General features: G+C 34.8%; 1 protein-coding gene across 1 annotated transcript in view; it reads left to right on the forward strand.

Moving 5' to 3' along the window:
• Window positions 1–18,982, forward strand: part of LOC106717935 (dorsal-ventral patterning protein Sog) — a 75,595-nt gene that overhangs the window by 45,068 nt on the left and 11,545 nt on the right. The gene's annotated exons all lie outside the window — the stretch shown is intronic.

Here is an 18,982-nt window from a genome sequence, read left to right on the forward strand (position 1 = left end):
CCAATGACACGGATAATATTAATGAAGATACATTTAGTGCGCACCATTAGCCGGCTTAGTGGGTACGAGCCAACCAAATTGTTAACAATGCCTAGAATTTGCTTCGTCATTATTCATACAAAATATTAAAGTCGTGTCATTGTCTAGACCCGACTCACAGTCACGTATGGTCTTGTGAATCAGATAAATTTGAGTAACGATAGTCCAACGGTTTGGTGGCCCACATCCAAATACTTCGCTTATGATGCCTTCAGATTAGTAATTTCTACCGAAACAAATTAATTGAAAAATAAAAAATCGTCTGACTTAAATAGTCTGCGATTCCTCTGGCGTTGCGGATGTCCAAGGGCGTCGGATCAAATAACTTTAGGCGGTCCGTTGCTCGTTTGCCCCCGTCTCCTATAAAAAAAACCTTGAGAGGTGTCAAGGGACACCCGGATGGAACGAAGTTCCTTTCAATTAATTAGTGAAGGAACCAATGTTTATTCTATGCATAAAAAACTTAGTCTTCACAAGAAGTACATTTTATTTCTATGAATTTTCGTTATATATTGTCACGTCGTTGCCATGGTGATATAGCAAAAAGTGTCGTGACAACTTTTCGTAAGAATTTTTTCCGTCTAGCCCCCTTTCACAACGCGCGATAAGGAACTTCGTTCCAAAAACCAAAATGTTCGTATTTAATAGAAAGTGTTCACACTTGTATTAATTTACACATGAATGAACTCAGTCGAAACAGTCAGATTCATTCACTAACAAAACCTCTTTACCATAATGACAACTTGTTATAAACATTATAATCGGACAAAAATAACACAAATTGTCAATAAAAGCCATTTCGTTCGGTGAAAGTTAGCAATGGCAGCGAATATACAGGAAACATAAATTTTATGAACAGGTTAAGATTTTTTTTTGAAATCGTGTTATAGTCGCAAAATCGATTGCTCCACACATTTAACCCACTGTCTTTGCTCTAATGATATTCAATGATTGTACCGGTAATAAGGCCTCACGAACGTAATGCAGACGTTTCTGAAGTGAAATCGTTATCTGAAGTGAAACAAGAGATTATTGTGAAAAACTCCTACGTAAGTTCAGATTATCGACATGCTCATATTAAGTTCTACATATGTTATTTAAGTTATAAACTCTGGTAATCTAATATTTTTTTAATCGTAAATACTTGCATAATGCAATACTTTATTCAAATGATTCATCGTCATACGTAACCTGTAAAAATATTGACATAGTTTTGCAAAATTTTGAACGTGACTTCTAAATTGCTGAACCTATCAGTTATATTGACACGGTCAATCCATTTCGATTAGTAACAAAGGCAACGTAAATGTAAATATTCAATAACTGGGCGCTTGTCATTCTAATCTGTTTTCAATGTTATTCTCACACGACATAATTCGGCCATCATTCGACCGTCACGACGTCTGCTCCAGTCAATTGAATTTCCTAAATTGATGATGTCATCTTATTTAAAGGCATTATGTACCTCGACTGATGTCATGCTTTCCTGTTTGACAATTCTGTTACCAGCTCGCGAATATTCTACGACGGAACCGTTATCATCTATTAAAGCCACGGGATCCACGTTGATGTAGATTTACTACATTCAAAACAGGACGTTGTGTCTTAATGTTTAATATATTCAAAGTTTATTTTACTTTAATGTTCGACAGCTTCTACTTACTGGCTTACCACAAGATCTAAGTTCAAGAATACGTCATACAAGTTACTTCAAAAGAAGCTTTTGGCTCTGTTAGAACGTAGTGAGAAGATTTGCTCCAATTAAGGTCTGGTTTCACTGACGAAATACGTTTATCTCTGGAACACATTTGGTTGGTGACTAATGGTCTCCTACATATCTTGTTATATGACCTTTCATATTTTTGGATAAATATATTTTCATTATAAGGTCACTGAACTTGTCAGCGTGACCTCAAATATCGCCTCATCGTCTAATCGTATTATTAAACGATGCGATGTTCATAGTCGTTTACGAAAACGACGTCTGACTATTTTTAATGCAGACAGGAATAGGAATGATTTATAGTCGAACGTGTCGATTATATTGGTAACAAATACCACTTGGGACAGGTTAGTGACTCACGGACCATCTGTCGCGAAAACTGTCCGCACATGTGTGAGGAAATTGTGTGAACGAGACTTACGTTTATAGATTTTTGTGGGAATGTTCTGTTTGGCTCGAAGCGCGTCATTAATATGCAATTTTCGAATGACCCGCTCTGCTTGTGAAACCCGACGCCGCGCCAGTCGTATCGCTAATATTACATTTGTACATAAACTTCACATCTATTTACATATAAACAAATTTGTTTGATACCAGAATCATTTGTAGAGAATAACTAAAACTACCATGTTAGAATTTGATCAGATTTTAACAAAATTGTATGTGAAATGGCCAGGTAGAACTTAACTTACTAACTTACTAATGCGATAGTGTTATCTTATTTAAATGGTTAGCTTGAATTAATAATGATTGGAAAAAAACATTTGTTTGTTGGTCAACTATTTGTTCGACGAATATTTTTGCTTTGGTAAGTTATATTATGTCTTTTAAAACCATAGTAGTGCTGAAATAAATACAGTGTCATGTATAAATATAAATTGCACTTTACGAGACGGCTTGTTACATTATCATCGGTATTTAAAAATGCGTCTGCAATTTTTTTCGCGGCGCTTTCCTTTAGGTCGCATTACCGGCGTCTTGATTGTCATCGTTCATCATTCCACTAAGTGTTTTTTTTTACTGGAATCGGCAAATTCGCTGCCTTTAAAAGGTAATTGCAGAATGTGAGAAAGTATGCGTACAGACGTAGTGACAGGAACCGGCGATGACAAATGACCGCGGCGGGCTCCCACGGCTCATTCTTAACGTTACCTACATACGTGAGCGCCGCCGCCGGCGCTACGGCCCCTCCTGGACACATTCGATCTAGATAATCAACATCTACGAAACGAATTCGTAATAGCACTAATGGAATTCTTTGCGATGCGACATTAATAGCTATGCTGTTCTCATGGCGCCACTGTATACATACCACAGAGAACGGTCTTGCCTAAAATTTCATTGCATGTAACGCTCTAGGAGTGGCTCTGGATACTTTCATTTGAAATAATAAACGAATGTTAACAAAAAGGAAAATATGAAGAAAACAGTTCGCCTAATAAGTATGTGAGATTCCCATTGTTTATCCGTTTCTGTGAGTCAGTTCTATGATAAACTAGCTGTCACCCGCGACACCGTCCGAGCGGTATAAAAAAAAACTTAATAAGTAACTTATGAGTTCTTTCAGACTATGTTCTACATCTATGCTAAATTTAATCAAGGTCCGTTGAGCCGTTCCGGACATACCTTCTAACAAACATCCATCCATCCTTCCATTCATCCATCTAAACATTCGCATTTATAATATTAGTAAAAGTAAGATGTATTGTACTAGAGGTTTGTCACAATATTAATGTTGTTCACTTCACATAATGAAGCAGACTCCTATTTGACATACATTGCATTATATATGGACAATAATGTTCATATTTTATTCCGATTCTTCGTAAGCATTGCCGGACGAAGGGTCATATTTGACAGCCGGCTGAACGGTTCAGTGGCGTTTAGGGATTTGCGGTTGCAGCGTCGACGCCGACGCCGCGTCTGCCGTCAGTAGGATATATCGAGAGCATTACAATGGCATTACTCAGATGCACCGGCCGCTGGTGCAGAAATGGCACGCGCTGGTGTGTCCCCCGCCCCCGCCCCCCGCGTGCACTCCTCTTTCCCCGTCGCCACTGCAAATATAGCTGGTGCTGCTGGTTATTCCGGGCGCGGCCGTCGACCCGTCGCCGCGACGCCGTCTGCGCGCCTTTTTAGCGAACACCGCTTACAACATACGCATTTTTTGCGAGCAAATATCACCGATGTCAACGAACGCTCACTTTTTCGTGATTTTATAGGATAATCACTTATCGTGTAGCGGGGTTGAGATGGAGCTTGGGCTTCTATCTCATCCGTAGCAGATACGGTGCGTCTGCTCGGAGAGCCGCGCCATGTGTGACGCTAACCAGTATTGGTTGAATGATCATTGTATCTAAGGAAATTAGCAAGTACCATCATACACCTCTTAAAGTAATGCAGGGCTTAATATATTTGTCATGCTGTAGCATGAGAGCGTTATACCATTAGATGAATACAGTGCTCGTCTCGTAACTTATTACTTTTATGTTTTCTCTCATGGGGACATATTTAGTTCTTGTATTGGTCTTTTTTATTTTCAATAGAATAAAATGTTTCGCATACAATTGTTCCACAAACGGAAATAATTTAATGGATTAACAATAAAGCGTAGTGCAACTTTAAGACGGCCGTAAAGTCTATCTCCGGGTCGTAACTATAAAACGCATCAAATCTGATTCAGTGTTGCCTTTGTGAGAATTCCAGTTGACCGTGTGCCGGCTTCTCTCTGTAATGATTAACAATATACTTTATCGTACTTTTAATAAATCTCCAGGGCCGTATCGAGACTATTAATTCGATAATTTTAATTGAATTCCCACCAGGTGTTAGTGAGGTGTGGCTGCAGATTGTAAGATTGCTGGGTTCATGGTCACCATTTTGAACTTGAGTAAAAAGAAGATTTTTTACGTGTATCGTATGGAAGTAATACTAAAATTATACAATACTTGTCACATACAAATTGCACATTTTGCAGAAGAAACCAAAGGACTGTTTAACTTTATTATTTATCTGTCAAGTTATCATGTTCCTACCCTGCGTTTGTCATCAGACGCTAAATCTGGTTAAGGTTACGGTTATTCTTTTGTTTTTTTCCTTAAACATAGAATGTATGATAATCTAAAAGGTAAAATTTTACTTTTGTGTGCGGGTCGAAGGTCTGGGTATCTATCGGATAGAGTTGCGGCGAGGTCGGTTTACGGTTCGCCGGGCACTATACCAGTACGACGGCAGTCTATCAAGAGAATGGCTATAGTCTCTAGCCTCCAGTGCACCGCGCATGCCTCTCAGGAATTTGTATTGTATACGTTGTCGTCTTTTACAATAATGCCGTATTTCTATGAAAACGTTATTTCGATCTGCGGCACATTCTATACCGCCTTTACTGTTCAAACATAGCGTGCCCATTTGAAGTATAATGAAGGCCGGCGCAATTACAATTAATTCTAGGTAGTCTTATTATATTTTAATATCCGTTTGAAATTATTTAGTTAATATTTAAAATGAATAATAATAATTACCTTAAAAATTTGTTACGATACTACAAAGATATTTTTTCGTGTACAAGTAAATATTATCATGTAAATGGAACTAATTTTTTGTAATATATTAGTTTTTTCGACAACATTCTCGTGAAATATTGAGTTGTTTTTCTCATTTGTATATAACTAAAGATGTATTTTTAAAACATGTTATGAGAGAAATAGAAATGCCTAATGAAATATACAGGTGAATCGTGAAAAGATGTAGGTTTAAAAATATTCAATTCTTAAATAAGGATTGTTCACCCATCGTGATCATTCAACGTCGCCGCTAATGACGGCATTTAAAGTGGTGCGCCTTCGACCATTGTAATTTTAAAAAGCAGCGAGATCTCTGTCCGCAAGTGAGGTTCTCGTTATTATTTTAATGTTGGCTAATAAGGGTGTATTAGGAGTGTGCGGTTTGTGGGACTATACTGAGTAATAGCTAGGTAGTCTGCGGCTAACTAATAATAGTTTCACACGAGTTCAGAACAGTGAGGGACAGTAATAAAAATGGCGGTACTATTATCTGAATGCACACTTACTGCCGAATAGTTCTTAACGTGTGTGTTCTAACAATAGCAGTACTGTTCTGTCTTATTGTTTTGCCTTAGTTCTGTCCTCGTGTGAAACTAGTATCAACGTGACTTGCCGTGCATTTCTCAAGCAGTCAGTCGGCGCCAAACCCTACAACTGATTTACCTCAAACATTAATCTTTTAATCAAACGGGGTCGTTGTATTAAACTGTATTTCAATATATCGTTTTAGATCTTACGCATAGCGACTTGTTCGCGCTGGAATGCTGTTATAACCTTTAGGGTCACTGGTGTGCTGTGATAAATCACGGTTATATTAAAAGTAAAATTAGCACTGATTGTGTCGTAAAATTATGTCCTCCGATAGATTTGATATCATAATTTTAAGTTCGTTATAGAAAGTGATAATTGTTATTGAATGAAGAAATCCACATAAACAAATGAAGCAAACAATAACGGAAGTCATTTATCTAACATTGTTCCACTCCATTTCAGTCTGTCAGACAAGGTCAAAATCGGTCAATTAACTAAGCCTGAAAAGTTTGGAGTTTAGCTGAGTCATCATCATCAGCTCACTATACGTCCCCACCAAGGGGCTCAGAGCCTACCCTAAGTTAGGGATGACTAGGCCATAGTCAACAACGCTGGCCCAGAGCGGGTTGCTTGACTCACACATATCATTGGATTTCTTTTCAGATATGTACAGGTTGCATCACGATGTTTTCCTTCATCATAAGAAGGTCGGATTAATGTACCCATGTAAATCAAAAATCGAAAAACATATTGGTACATGGCGAATTCAAACCCAGGACCTGCAGATTGCAAGTCAAGTGCTTAACCCCTGAGCCACCGACGCTCTAGCTGAGTACTAAGAGGAGATTTTCTTAATTAATACTAATATATAATTAGAAGATACGTTAATTTACGTTCAAATTTTCTTTGAAATTAGTACAGTTTGTGGTCGTAACATTAGTTTACGATTTAGCTATCTCATTCTGGGGGAATCTGCGATACATAGAGTTGCGTAAATAGTGAACATACGCGAAGTACAAACAAAGCGGGCGCCGCGACGCCGGGCGCCGGCGCCGCCGCCAGGGACAAGCACCGCCGCCGCGCATGATACCTCTTTCAACAAATATTATTCGCCTCGAGTTTTCCACATGTTATTTCCACAAGATGTTCTTCATAAAAATTTCCTGATCTAAAATTCGAGATTGCAGAAAATAATAATTATAACGCGAATGATTTTCTACGAATATAAGTATTCTACCATTGCTAAGTACGTAGGTATTACATGTTACTAACATTAAATATGCGAAAGTATGGATGGATGTATGGATCCATGTTACCACTATTTATATTGCTTGTTATCACAGGTGGGCACAGTTAATCGAAAAGTTAACTTCGTTAATCGTTAATTCGTTAATTAAAAAATTAACTTCGTTAATCGTTAAAGCGTTAAATTCTCGAAAATTTAACGCAAGTTAAAGTTAATCGTTAACAGTTAATCATACCAAAATTTTACGTACTAATTTCACACTTTTGTGGCGACACTTGTTTAAAATAGTAATTTGACTATATATTCTATAATACATTAGCATTAGAGATAAGTATGAATGCATTATAGTATATTTCATTACGAGTGCGGAAAGCCTGTCATTGCAAAGAGTTCCGACAAATGTCTACCCGAGCCGAGGCGCAGCCGAAGGTGAGGGTTGACAGTTGGAACAAGTTTTAATGACAGTTCCGCACATGCACTAAACAACTATTTTAATACAGTTGCGAAAAAATGAAGCAATTTAATAGAATAATAAAAACACAATAAACTCAACTAACTAAAATGTTTGAAAAATGGCGCCAACCGTAAAAGAATACAAACAGAGATTTTTTTTTGTTTTCTTCACCCATTCTGGGTAGGCATAGGGAACTATGCTCAAACGGCCAAGTTTTCAGTAGATTATTTTTATTGATATGAAATGAAAATGAAATTTAATGAGATGAAATAAAATGAAAACTAACCTAATTCATTGAATACAATCATTAAATCTGATATTGTAACAAATTAGGAGCTTCTTTTTAGCAATATTTGCATAAATCATAAAAACTTCAATGATTTTTTTTTTATAAAAACTTCGTGGTTGGTTTTTTCTTTTCAATAGACATTATTTTGACAGTTAGGAAAGAGAACGCACGAGTTTGAAAAAGCTAAAGAAAAAGCACGAGTAAAAAAAATGTTTTAATACAGTTGCTCAAAAAGGGATTGGAGGGTATTGCAGGGACGAAGAGCGTTCGGAATGTGGGCTATTACATACTCTTGCTTTTATATACTCGTAATGAAATATACTATTTCGAACCTTCTTTTGATTTTGTCCTGTTGGTCACGTCTTTCCCGGACGCTCTGATGCATCATACTTGCACGCAAACTTCACATATATCAATTATCAACTCGTTCGTTCACCATTCAAGTCGCTGACAGTCGCTCAACATAATTGAACTTACGAGCGTGGCGTGGCACGTAATTTAAACAAAATGACAGCACGTCTCCAAGTTTCTTATTTAACGATTAACGGACTTTTATTAACGGAAGTTGAGTTTAACGGAAGTTAACAAAAGCGTTAACACTTTTTGAAGTTAACTTAAAAGTTAATCCGTTAAGCAAAATGTTAACTTCGTTAATTAACGATTAACGGATTAACGAGTTAATGCCCAGCTCTGCTTGTTATGATCTAAACGATATTTAGAACGGAATTTAATTCTAGTCAAAAATAACGCATAGGCTGCTACTTTTTTAAATTCACGCGGACAAAGTCAGTGGCGACAGCTAGCACTTGTTTATTCAATAGCATGCAAATATTTCTGCGATATAACATTAGAGGACATTGAATATATATCGATAGGTATATAACAACCTCGACACGCGTTTAGTGCATTAAAATTTGTGTTTATAATCTGTTTATTATCGTAACTTCAAGAGTATTTCACTTGGTAAATAGCAGGATTATAAATTCCTTATTTTAATATAGTTGCTAGTATTTTGCCAAGGCTTATTCCTATTATAGTATCGAAACAAGGCTTAGGTTTTAGTTATTAATCTAATAAAATCTAAATCTTCATCACTAATTTTTAATGCTTGTCTTTTAGTCCTAAATGACCAATTAGAATATCCAATATTCCAGACATTAGTTTTAGCTATTTAGATATAAAACTGTCAACAGGAAAGTTTCACAGCTTAGTCGGTTGTGAACGAAAGTTCCCTGACCGCTTTTGTCGCGCGTAAAACCAATTACATTTATAAATGTATCAGCAAATCTAATCATAATATTAACGTTACATATAACTTGGAATGTGCGATTTGCATTTGTACATCGGCATTGGCGACGAGAGCTAGTCATAAATGCGTTGAACGCATCTTGAAGCAGTTTATTTTGTTACGTAGTCGTCCGGTCGATTAGTGCGCTTGCGTTTTCATTTATGGTTCCCCTCACGTTTCCTAAGGGTCGATTCACAGTGAAAGCAATGGATTCGTCGCAGCGTGAAATAACTATTTTAACTAGTTGAACAAGTATCGACTTCCTCCAATTGCAGATATATCAGGTGCTAATTTGATGATAGTGCAAGAACTGGCTTCCTTGCCACAAAATAATTATATTTACGTGTCGTTTATGTCTTCACTAATTGTACAAATATATAAAGAAAATGCATGTAAAATGAAATTAAATTTACAGCAATAGGATTTCATACGTTTGTAGTAGATTGTCACTGTGGGTACGATTAGAAATGTAACGTGATTAACATAGAGTATGTAATTGCTTAATTGTTTTAATTACAACAATTTATTTCAAATGATATTAGAATCACATTACTGTCCTTTAGCTGTTTATATTTCGTTATCTATTAAATGCTTAAAAGAACAAAAATATTAAAAAACGTCGATGTAAATGATACAAGTAATTAATGAAGTAGGTGAGCATGTCGACGAACCTTTATCGTTATCTTTTCGCTTAGTGTGTATTTTTGATATAGTATTATTATCTTGCTTTTATAACTGTTTTGTTAATAGTAAGGTAGATTCACACGAGGGTAGAAGAGGGAGGTAGAGCAGTAAACAGTACTGTACAATTGCCTGGACGCACACTTCCTGCCAAAACAGAGCCAGTTCGATTATTCGACTTGAATGTGACTTTGCCGAGGGTAGTCTTACTGTTCTGTTTCTGCGATATTACATAAAGCGTTGTACGAGCTAGCGTAAAATCTGTGTAGCGTATGGTTTGGTTATCACAACTAGGCGCGGCACTCTGCGGTGGTTTGCGAGTCGGGTGTTGTAAAGGTCACAGGCGAGACGCGAAGGCTATTTGGAAAGTAGACCGGCGCCAGTTGTACGCCGGTTCTAAGCAAATTTGGTGAGAACGCGCACAGGGCGGCTACTGCCGGTACAGACATTGTTTTATTTCACAACTATTCTATGTTGCTTTCGCATTGTTTCTTTTTACTTCCTTGTTAAGATTTTACCTTTATCAGTTTGCACAGATTTGTTAATATTTTAAAGCAAGAATCGCAAGAATTTGCATGATTATCACGCTATATTGGCTTCAAGATAGGCAATAATAGGACACTTACATTTAGTATCCAAAAAATCAGAATTCTTCTATAAAATATTCTAAAGGTAAAACTGACTGAATTCAACTTGTTTTCTAAAGCGAAATTTCCCCGATCCTATCTTTTCCTTCCTCTTTAGATATTTGACGCTTACAAGATTGCTAAGCTTTTTGTATCTATTTTACTCTCTGATATAAAATTTGTTAAAATAAAAAACAAATATCAAAAGTAGCGATGTCTTATTATATTTAAATTTAATTTCTCTGACGGTTCCATTATAAATGCTTTACGTAGTGATTGAGAAATAATTCCAAGAGATTCGAATCTTCTTTGACATTTGGTGTGAATATTTTTAAATCTGTAACTCTGTTCGCACGGATTAATAAATCATGAGATAGAATTGAGTGGATTCATAATATTTTCTCTATAGTTATTTCAACAGTGTTTTTAATAATAACATTAAAAGGTTTTTATTTGTGTGTATTTAGAATTTGAATTGCATAACGTCGCCCTGATTCGAATATGATGTAAGACAAAAATTGACGATTGTACAAGAATAAAAATCGATTTTCTTAAGTATTTATTAAATGAATTGTTTTTTAGCGTTGCATCTTTGTTTTTTCCACAGAGATATTAAAAAGTAATTAACGTGAAAGATGTATCAAAAAAAAAATTGTCCAAAATATGACTTATTGTATATAAATTAGGGAGAATGTAAATATATTATTCGCTTGCACAGAGTAGGTTTAATGTGTGACTATGCTTTAACGGAATGTTACCGATTTAGTACGAGTCGTTTGAGACGTTGCACTTGCCTGTTAATAAAAGGACTTTAGAAGCTTGTAGAATTTTATTGCGTTGAATCCGACGCACTTAGGGCCGCAATCCCGGGCCGTTTGAATGTAATAATGAGACTGAAATATGACGCCGACTCATAAAGGACAAGATAACTTGTCCACTGTAATAATAACAATTTAGATTTTATAGGAAATTTTAAGAATTCCACAGATATTTTTTGTTAGTTCAGTAGCTTTTAATAAGATAGTACTTGACATGTGTATTTAAAAATGACATATTTTAATTTCACAAGTAATTAAAGATAACGTGAGAATAAAGATGTATTACATTAGTTATTAGTAAAATTATAAAAAAATCTTTGATTTTCATTGAATTTCAACCAATGGGCTACTACTAGTCATAGTTAAAAGCAAAGTACTTTTTTGAATCTAATTTGCATGTACACCATAAACGTGACTTAGCATTTTTATTTACAAGTAACAGCACACCAAAGATACTCTGTTAAAGAGAATATTATGCAGTAGTATACACCTATTTAGTTTGCTATTGAATATTATAGTACATTTTAATGTTATGGGAAAATAAATTAGTTAAAATAATAATAAATGTTTACATAACAATAAAGCTAAATGCAGAATAATTAAGTGCACAAGGACATGACGAGCGAAATGCTGCAAGTGACGCCGGCTTACGCGTTTACACTTTTATGCGAGGCGCGTGCGCAGGCGCGGGCTATGATTTAGCGTTTGGCGCCATTTCCATACAATTTCATTGTTCATAGAAGTGCGGCGCCGACGGTCACCGGTTCATATGTAATTTTATGATCATCGCTCGCTCGGGGACGGTGTTTTCTGCATCTTTGCGGCCGCATGAATGCAAATTGAGGATACGCTCGGCAACGTTCGAGCCGCGAATGGTCCTTTTAATATTGCAAAAATTCATGAGCTCGCTCCCGCGTGTTCGGAATACTTGTGACTTTGTTAAATTCGTAAAATAAAGACGACATTGTTCTTAGTACTGTTACAAAAGGTAAAATGCTGTACGGTATTTTAACAATGTCTTGTAAGGTTACTATAAAAACAATAAAAAAAGTATAAAAACATAATCAAGGGTGGAGGTTTATTCAAGGAAAACATAAATATAACCCACGTAGGTATACATGATAACAAAAAATGTTTTATAAAAGAAGTATTTTTAACGTCGTAGAAATAGTTCATTAATTCCTTAATTAGAAAAATAATATTTTATTATGTAAATTATTATAATTATCATTATATTTAAATGTGCTCTTCGTAATTGTTGGTTAATTTATTTATCTTGTTTTGAAAAAACTTGAAAAATAACAAAAACAAGAGAAAATCCTAATTAGTTTTAGGTTCATATAATGCCAACTCATTTACGATCTATTGCTCGTTATGACTCAACCATAACCCACTATCTTTTAGGAAGATGAACCCATCTTTAGTAGGATTGTGATAGTTGTGGTCATATAACATCGGGTCAAATGACCCTTAAAATCTTTCCAAAATAAAAACATTCGACAGTAGAACATTACTGCAGCGAGGTATTGAGTGAAATGTATAAACATTAAAGTCAACGTACAGTCAAGTACACTAATAGTGTACCTTATTATTTCCAGATAGGTACTACATTAGCATGTGTTAAACACTTCTGTTCGTGAGTGTACGTTTCGTTCAATAGGCTAGCACCGTTGAGAGATTTATCTTGTACATATGCCGCTACAAATTCAGATAATAATTTGTATTTCAACGGTGCGTTCCTCTCGATCTTATTGTTAGTAAGATTGATTTTAATAGTGCAATTTAACTATTATCAAGGCTTACACACAATGCGTATATAAAATGAGGTTTTATGTCATAATTTAAATGATTTTTTTTAATCTATGGTGTGTGAATGTATTGTGATTTTAATTATTAGTCGTGTCTTAGAGACCATAACTTATTATGAATAAAAATATAAAAACTTTACGATGGTTGCCTTGATTTTCGAGTAAAGTTTTACATGTATCTTTTTAAGTCAGATAATTTAAATTTCAACATCTTTGTCTAATTTGAGTCTAGATTAGAAAGCATGTTAAATTTTGTTAAAAAAAAATTATTGAACGTTTCCTAGCTTAATTTAGTAACGTAAGTAACAACGTTTTATAATGAACATCTGTTTGCATAATATAAAGTTAAGAAAGTTATGATATAAAAGGAGTGCGGAACATCTGCGACGCAATCGTATTCAAATATCTCGCAGATTGTCGATTGTTATCGTCACGTGTCGCAGAACATTGATTTCACCTAATCGGATATCGATTTTTATCAGTCGAGTTGAATCGTTGAAAAGAAGACGCCTTTATCTTCATCTGAGTCGTAAATTCGCGGCAATCTCTGGCCCGAAGCGGATGAAACGATTTTAAAAAAATCTTCAACATTCGAAAGGTGATATATTTATTATATAATTTGAAGTACGCTTGCATATAAAATAGGCTTTCATCTCTTTTAACCCAATCGGCTTGTCAGAAAGATAGCGATCGATATTCGCGTTCCCGCTTAATGCTAAAGGTAATTCTGTTTCACATTTGGGGTATCGTTACGTACACCGCGCACATTTTTACAATAATTTATACGAAGTTATAAATGGAAAGAAATGAAACTTAATTCGGATTGTAATTGGAACTCATCTATTACACTTTCGTTAAAAATAAAACGAAACATTGTGTAAGCGACATCAAAAAGTCGGCCGACTGTGCTGTGTTACTTTAATATCTTTTTGTTTAACTTTACGGTACAGTAACTTACAAAGAAAATGGAAACGGGTGTGAAACAACCTCTGTTTAAAAACCGAAAGGCAGGGATAATGCTTTTAGAAATCTTATATATTATTAAAGATATTTAATTCTAGCAGCTAAACAAACAACACGTATTAAATGTTGGTGTGTAATGGAAGTTGTTTGAAGAAACGTTTCTACACCGTTTGTTGTTTTTTTCACTGTAAGTGAATGCAATGCTTGCACGGATTTCACTATGAGAGTATTTGCAAATTGTAAAAGATGACAAATAATCTTAAACAACACAGATGTATACACATGTTTACCTAGGAGTCTAGCACGAAAATTTGCGAAAAGGACACTTAACGTCATAGATAACATTTTTATTACAGTTACAGTACAGTAAAGTACAACGATAAATCTCACACAAATTTTGTCGATGATGTTACGAAAACGCGTATCGCAAATATTCTTGATAGACTCTTTGGTGTCGGCGTAGGCCAATTTACTTGGTAGTAACCATCCGAAGAAAACAACGCAAGGTTCTTTGTGGACCTCTTTTTTGTTTCTAGGTGGAAGGCTGTAAAAATACACTTCAAGTAAAGACATAAGTATAGGTATATGAGATTATGTTCACAAAACTCCGTGGTCATTTTTGAGTGCGAATGAACAAGAGATCTGGTCTTAACCAATCTAACTTAACAATACTTCCAAACCTAACTGTCCTAAACCGATAAAGATAGTAACGTTTACGTAATTGAATTGCGACGTGTATTTGCTCATGATGATGATGAGGGTATCATAATATTTACAACATATTATTCACTTATTAAATTGTAGAATATTGTTTATGTAATTATTATTATTAATGGGAAATAAACAATGTTCGACTATTTTAATAAGTAAATAATCTTTGATTATATACTATCAACACGTTTATATGCGACCGCTAGGTTAAATGCAATCGGTGTTATTGAATTTCACTGAAGATTAATTTAATCAAAACGATAAATCTAAGTACCTCGTGTAGTAATAATTATTACACACAATTAACATCTATGGTAATGGGTACAGTCGCTCGCAAACGTGACCCGTGCTCTTTACTATGTGTACACAACTGTACTGAACATAGTTTGGTTTATGAAAGTTAATGTATTCGACTGAATAGAATCTACCAATGCTTTATGATATTTTTAAATAATTATGATTAAAAATCTTTGATTTTTTCAAAAAAGTGGAAGATTAAATAAAATTAAATGTACTGCGCCTAGTGTATAGTGTCATTACTATACCCCCTATCAAACCTTCCTTCCTTCTCTTGTCTTTTTGTTATCTTCTGTCTTTATATATGATTCTATCTATAGCTGTCAAAAGGTCATTGACGGTAGCCTTTACATTAGATGATCGGCTTGTCCGTTTACCATTTTCAAGCAGAATAGAGTTTTATATCTTGAAGAGGAAGATTACGTTTTACTTATCAACAAATATCCAAATGGTTCTGTGGTGGGCCCACTCCAAATCGGGAAATCTCGGATTAAATCACGAACGGCGTACACTTAAAACTTTTTCTGATTGTCTGTACGCTTAAGTATAAATGCCTCGAACATAAAGACGCCGATGAGATCACTGAACATAAGGCTATAGCAAAAACTTTATTGTTGGCTAATACTAAGAACATGTGAAGTGCACTGCGGAATCTTGCTGATTACTAAATCTCTCGAAAATTTTCATCTCTTATGACCCTAACATTTAGGCAGCATGAAATGCTACGATGGCATGCTAATGGCTGGATGAAAGCTAACTTATTTAAAAAAATGTGAAAAAAATAGAAAGGGGAATAAAATTATCGATTTTATCGAATGCCACTCGAGAAATGGCGGTATTTCGTAACAATCTGCCAGTATTTGCGGTGCGATAGCGATATATGAAAACATTAAGATATAAAAGCAAACAGGCCCGCGTGTTTGTCTGCCAAGAAGTTGTTTACGAGTGTTATGAAACGTGTTAGATTACGAGATAACGTTGCACCTAGGAACAATAAAAGAAACGTATTAAAATAAAGGGGAAATAAGCGTCGAGAATGTTCCTGACGACATTTACAATTTTCGCAAGTAAACATTTTTATTTTTAAAGATATTTTCATAGCACTGTTACACTCATTCCAATGTCAATCTGGTTACTACAATGTAAGGAGACTGCTTCTGCAGACTTTTTGCGATCAGCAATCAGTCGAAGTCGTGCGATAGCCGATCATCTCAAATTATACGATCGTATGAGAATTTGTTTGGCATTTTTATTCATATTTGAAATTTTTAATGACCAAATAGCTCTTAATGCCTTTTTTCACGAAGGAATGCTGAATGACATCTACGTAACTAGTATTTGTTGTAGTTTTTTTGACATCACACAACTGCAGTGTGTTACAATGGAGCCGACACACATTAATTATGTAGAATTCTTTGTGATTATTGATATTGCCAATAGCAAATCAATTATGAATTAGGTTGAGTGTTGAATTTAAATCGCAGAGCTGTTGATAATTGTGTCGAGTGTGAGAAGGTATGCGATGTATCTCATCATATGAAGTCATATATTACGATATAAATAGTGATAAATTAAACGTTATAATGCTTCTTTTAATGATGATGATTCCATGATATCGTTTTGTGTCAATCTACGCATCATTGAAATTTATACTACTTATTGCTTGGTATTTATTTATGAAAATGGAAATTTGATATGTAAAGGTTTGCCACCCCTGGTATAGAACATAGTATAGCTCGTTGTAACCATTGTAAACTTGCGTAGTCGGAGAGCTGAATCATGAGCGATTGCTTCGGATTGCCCTCAACTCAAGTTATTGTGTACGCGTAGTAAGTTCTTCGTGTTTTTTTTATAAATCTATTGTTTTAGATCCTATGATCAAAGTTATTTTTGCAACCGGTCGTTATTTACAATCGCGGTAGCAGAAAAGTTTGTTTGAATAATGGAGGTCAAGGATCAAGAGCTTTGACCTGTGATAAGTCACGTTTCACGGCCGCAGGCTGGCGCCGCACCGGGCGCCGGGCACTGGGCGCCACATGGCCCGTTTCCGCTCACAAGGGACACCATTCATACCCTATCTTCCGACATCGATCTCTATTATTCTAAGTACGTTCGTTAAATCAAAGATAGCAAGATCAAGGCTGATCTATATTTGGTATATCAGACCTCGTTTGGAGTCTCTATATTGAATGCATATTAAAAATCGTTACGAAGTCTTTTTTAATGAAAGTATGGTCTGAATGGGATTTGAATACATTTTAGAGGCGGCGTTTTTAATCTCTTCTGACCTTTTCCGAGTGGTAGATCGGCTGTCGACATTTTTGTCGTGGTGTTGAACGATGACATATGAATCAATCGACTGTCTAAATTCGTTCTTATGTACTAATACAATGCGTGAATCGAAGTATTGAATAACACGTTGGGATGTAAGTTGTTGGACGTGCGCGTCCGCACCGCTGCTTACAATTCAATTAACATAAAACAACATACGTTAAATGTCAACAGATCAAAGCTATAAAAGAGTAATAGCCAATATTAAAGATTTAAAGGACATGTTGGTATAGTTTTATTACTGATAACAATAAATTGAAGTATGTCTTACAATCAAATAGATGAATTCATATTGATCGAGGGGACGTGACTTTAATTTATTTGATTGCAAATTAAATTATCAGAATACATTACTTAAGATTGTAGTTTTTAAGGTGTTGACTAGAAAATAAGGCTACTTATTAATTTATCGTTTTGAATTTTGTTCGTTTACGTTTACCCACATTTATAATGTATAATGTTAAAAGCACAAGCAATAAATATTAACAGTTTCTGATAAGTTTTATATTTACAGTAAAGGCACAATGAGCATAGACAAAAGTATGCAAGCAATATTAAAAAAAAAATTAAATTATTTATTTAAAAAAATTAAAAAAAAAGTTAAAATTCTAACAAGTAACTTGTCGAAACTATTTCGCTCCTAACAATTAAACGGTTAAATGTACCGATTTATAATAAACCAAATTAAAAAAAACCTTTTAATTACAACTGCTTAATTTATAGCGCCGCCAGAGACCAAACATAATTTATCATAACTATAATTTTAGATTAAAATTTTAATTATAGCAAAAAAATGTTATATTTAAAAGTTAATTTTGTTTAACATGAATACGTAGACGTTTTTTATAACTGGCCAGCTTTATTATAAACTTTTAAATCAATAAATGAGTTGAAATTGTATTATCTGTGACACAATCAGCGCGGCGATTACGATTTACTTAGTTATAAATCGCTAATTGCCGTGTTTACGATTCTATAGTTCGATTACAATACGCTTCTATAGTTTTTTTACTCGCAATTGATTACATATTAGCAATAGTTAGGGACCACGGCTTCGAATAAATGGTTGAGGTGTTATTTTTGTGTTCAACCTCTTATAAAATTTTAAAATTTTTAAAGAGCATTTTTTAATGTTAAGAATATCAAAACATCTCAAACTAAACTTTTCATCTATCTTACTAATATTGGAAATGTAGAAGAAAAATATATGAAAAGCAACTAAACTAAACTATAATTTGTTTATCGCGGCTTATATTTTTTAGTTTTTTATCAGTACTCTTACTTGCATTATGAAGACCGGCAACGCATCTGTGGTTACTGGCTTACGGTTCCTGGTTCGCATTGTAATGGACATCGGATCAATTAAGATTAGGTGATCCGCTGCTCCAATTAAAAAAAAAATACTTTTTCTGTGTAATTTTGCTTCCAATATGAATTAAAAAAAATATTATGTAGATATCAAAGTAACAGAAAGGAGCTACTCAATCCGAAAGTAAGTTTGGATTGAGTAGTTGTTTTTAGTTTGCACAGACGTCTCGTCGCATTGTTTATTCACTTAAAAGTACAAACACAATTTCATGAGCGCTCATTCAAATCGCGATGAAGAGAACGCAA

This window comes from Papilio machaon, chromosome 13 (genome assembly GCF_912999745.1).
Source record: "Papilio machaon chromosome 13, ilPapMach1.1, whole genome shotgun sequence".
NCBI lineage: Eukaryota > Metazoa > Arthropoda > Insecta > Lepidoptera > Papilionidae > Papilio > Papilio machaon.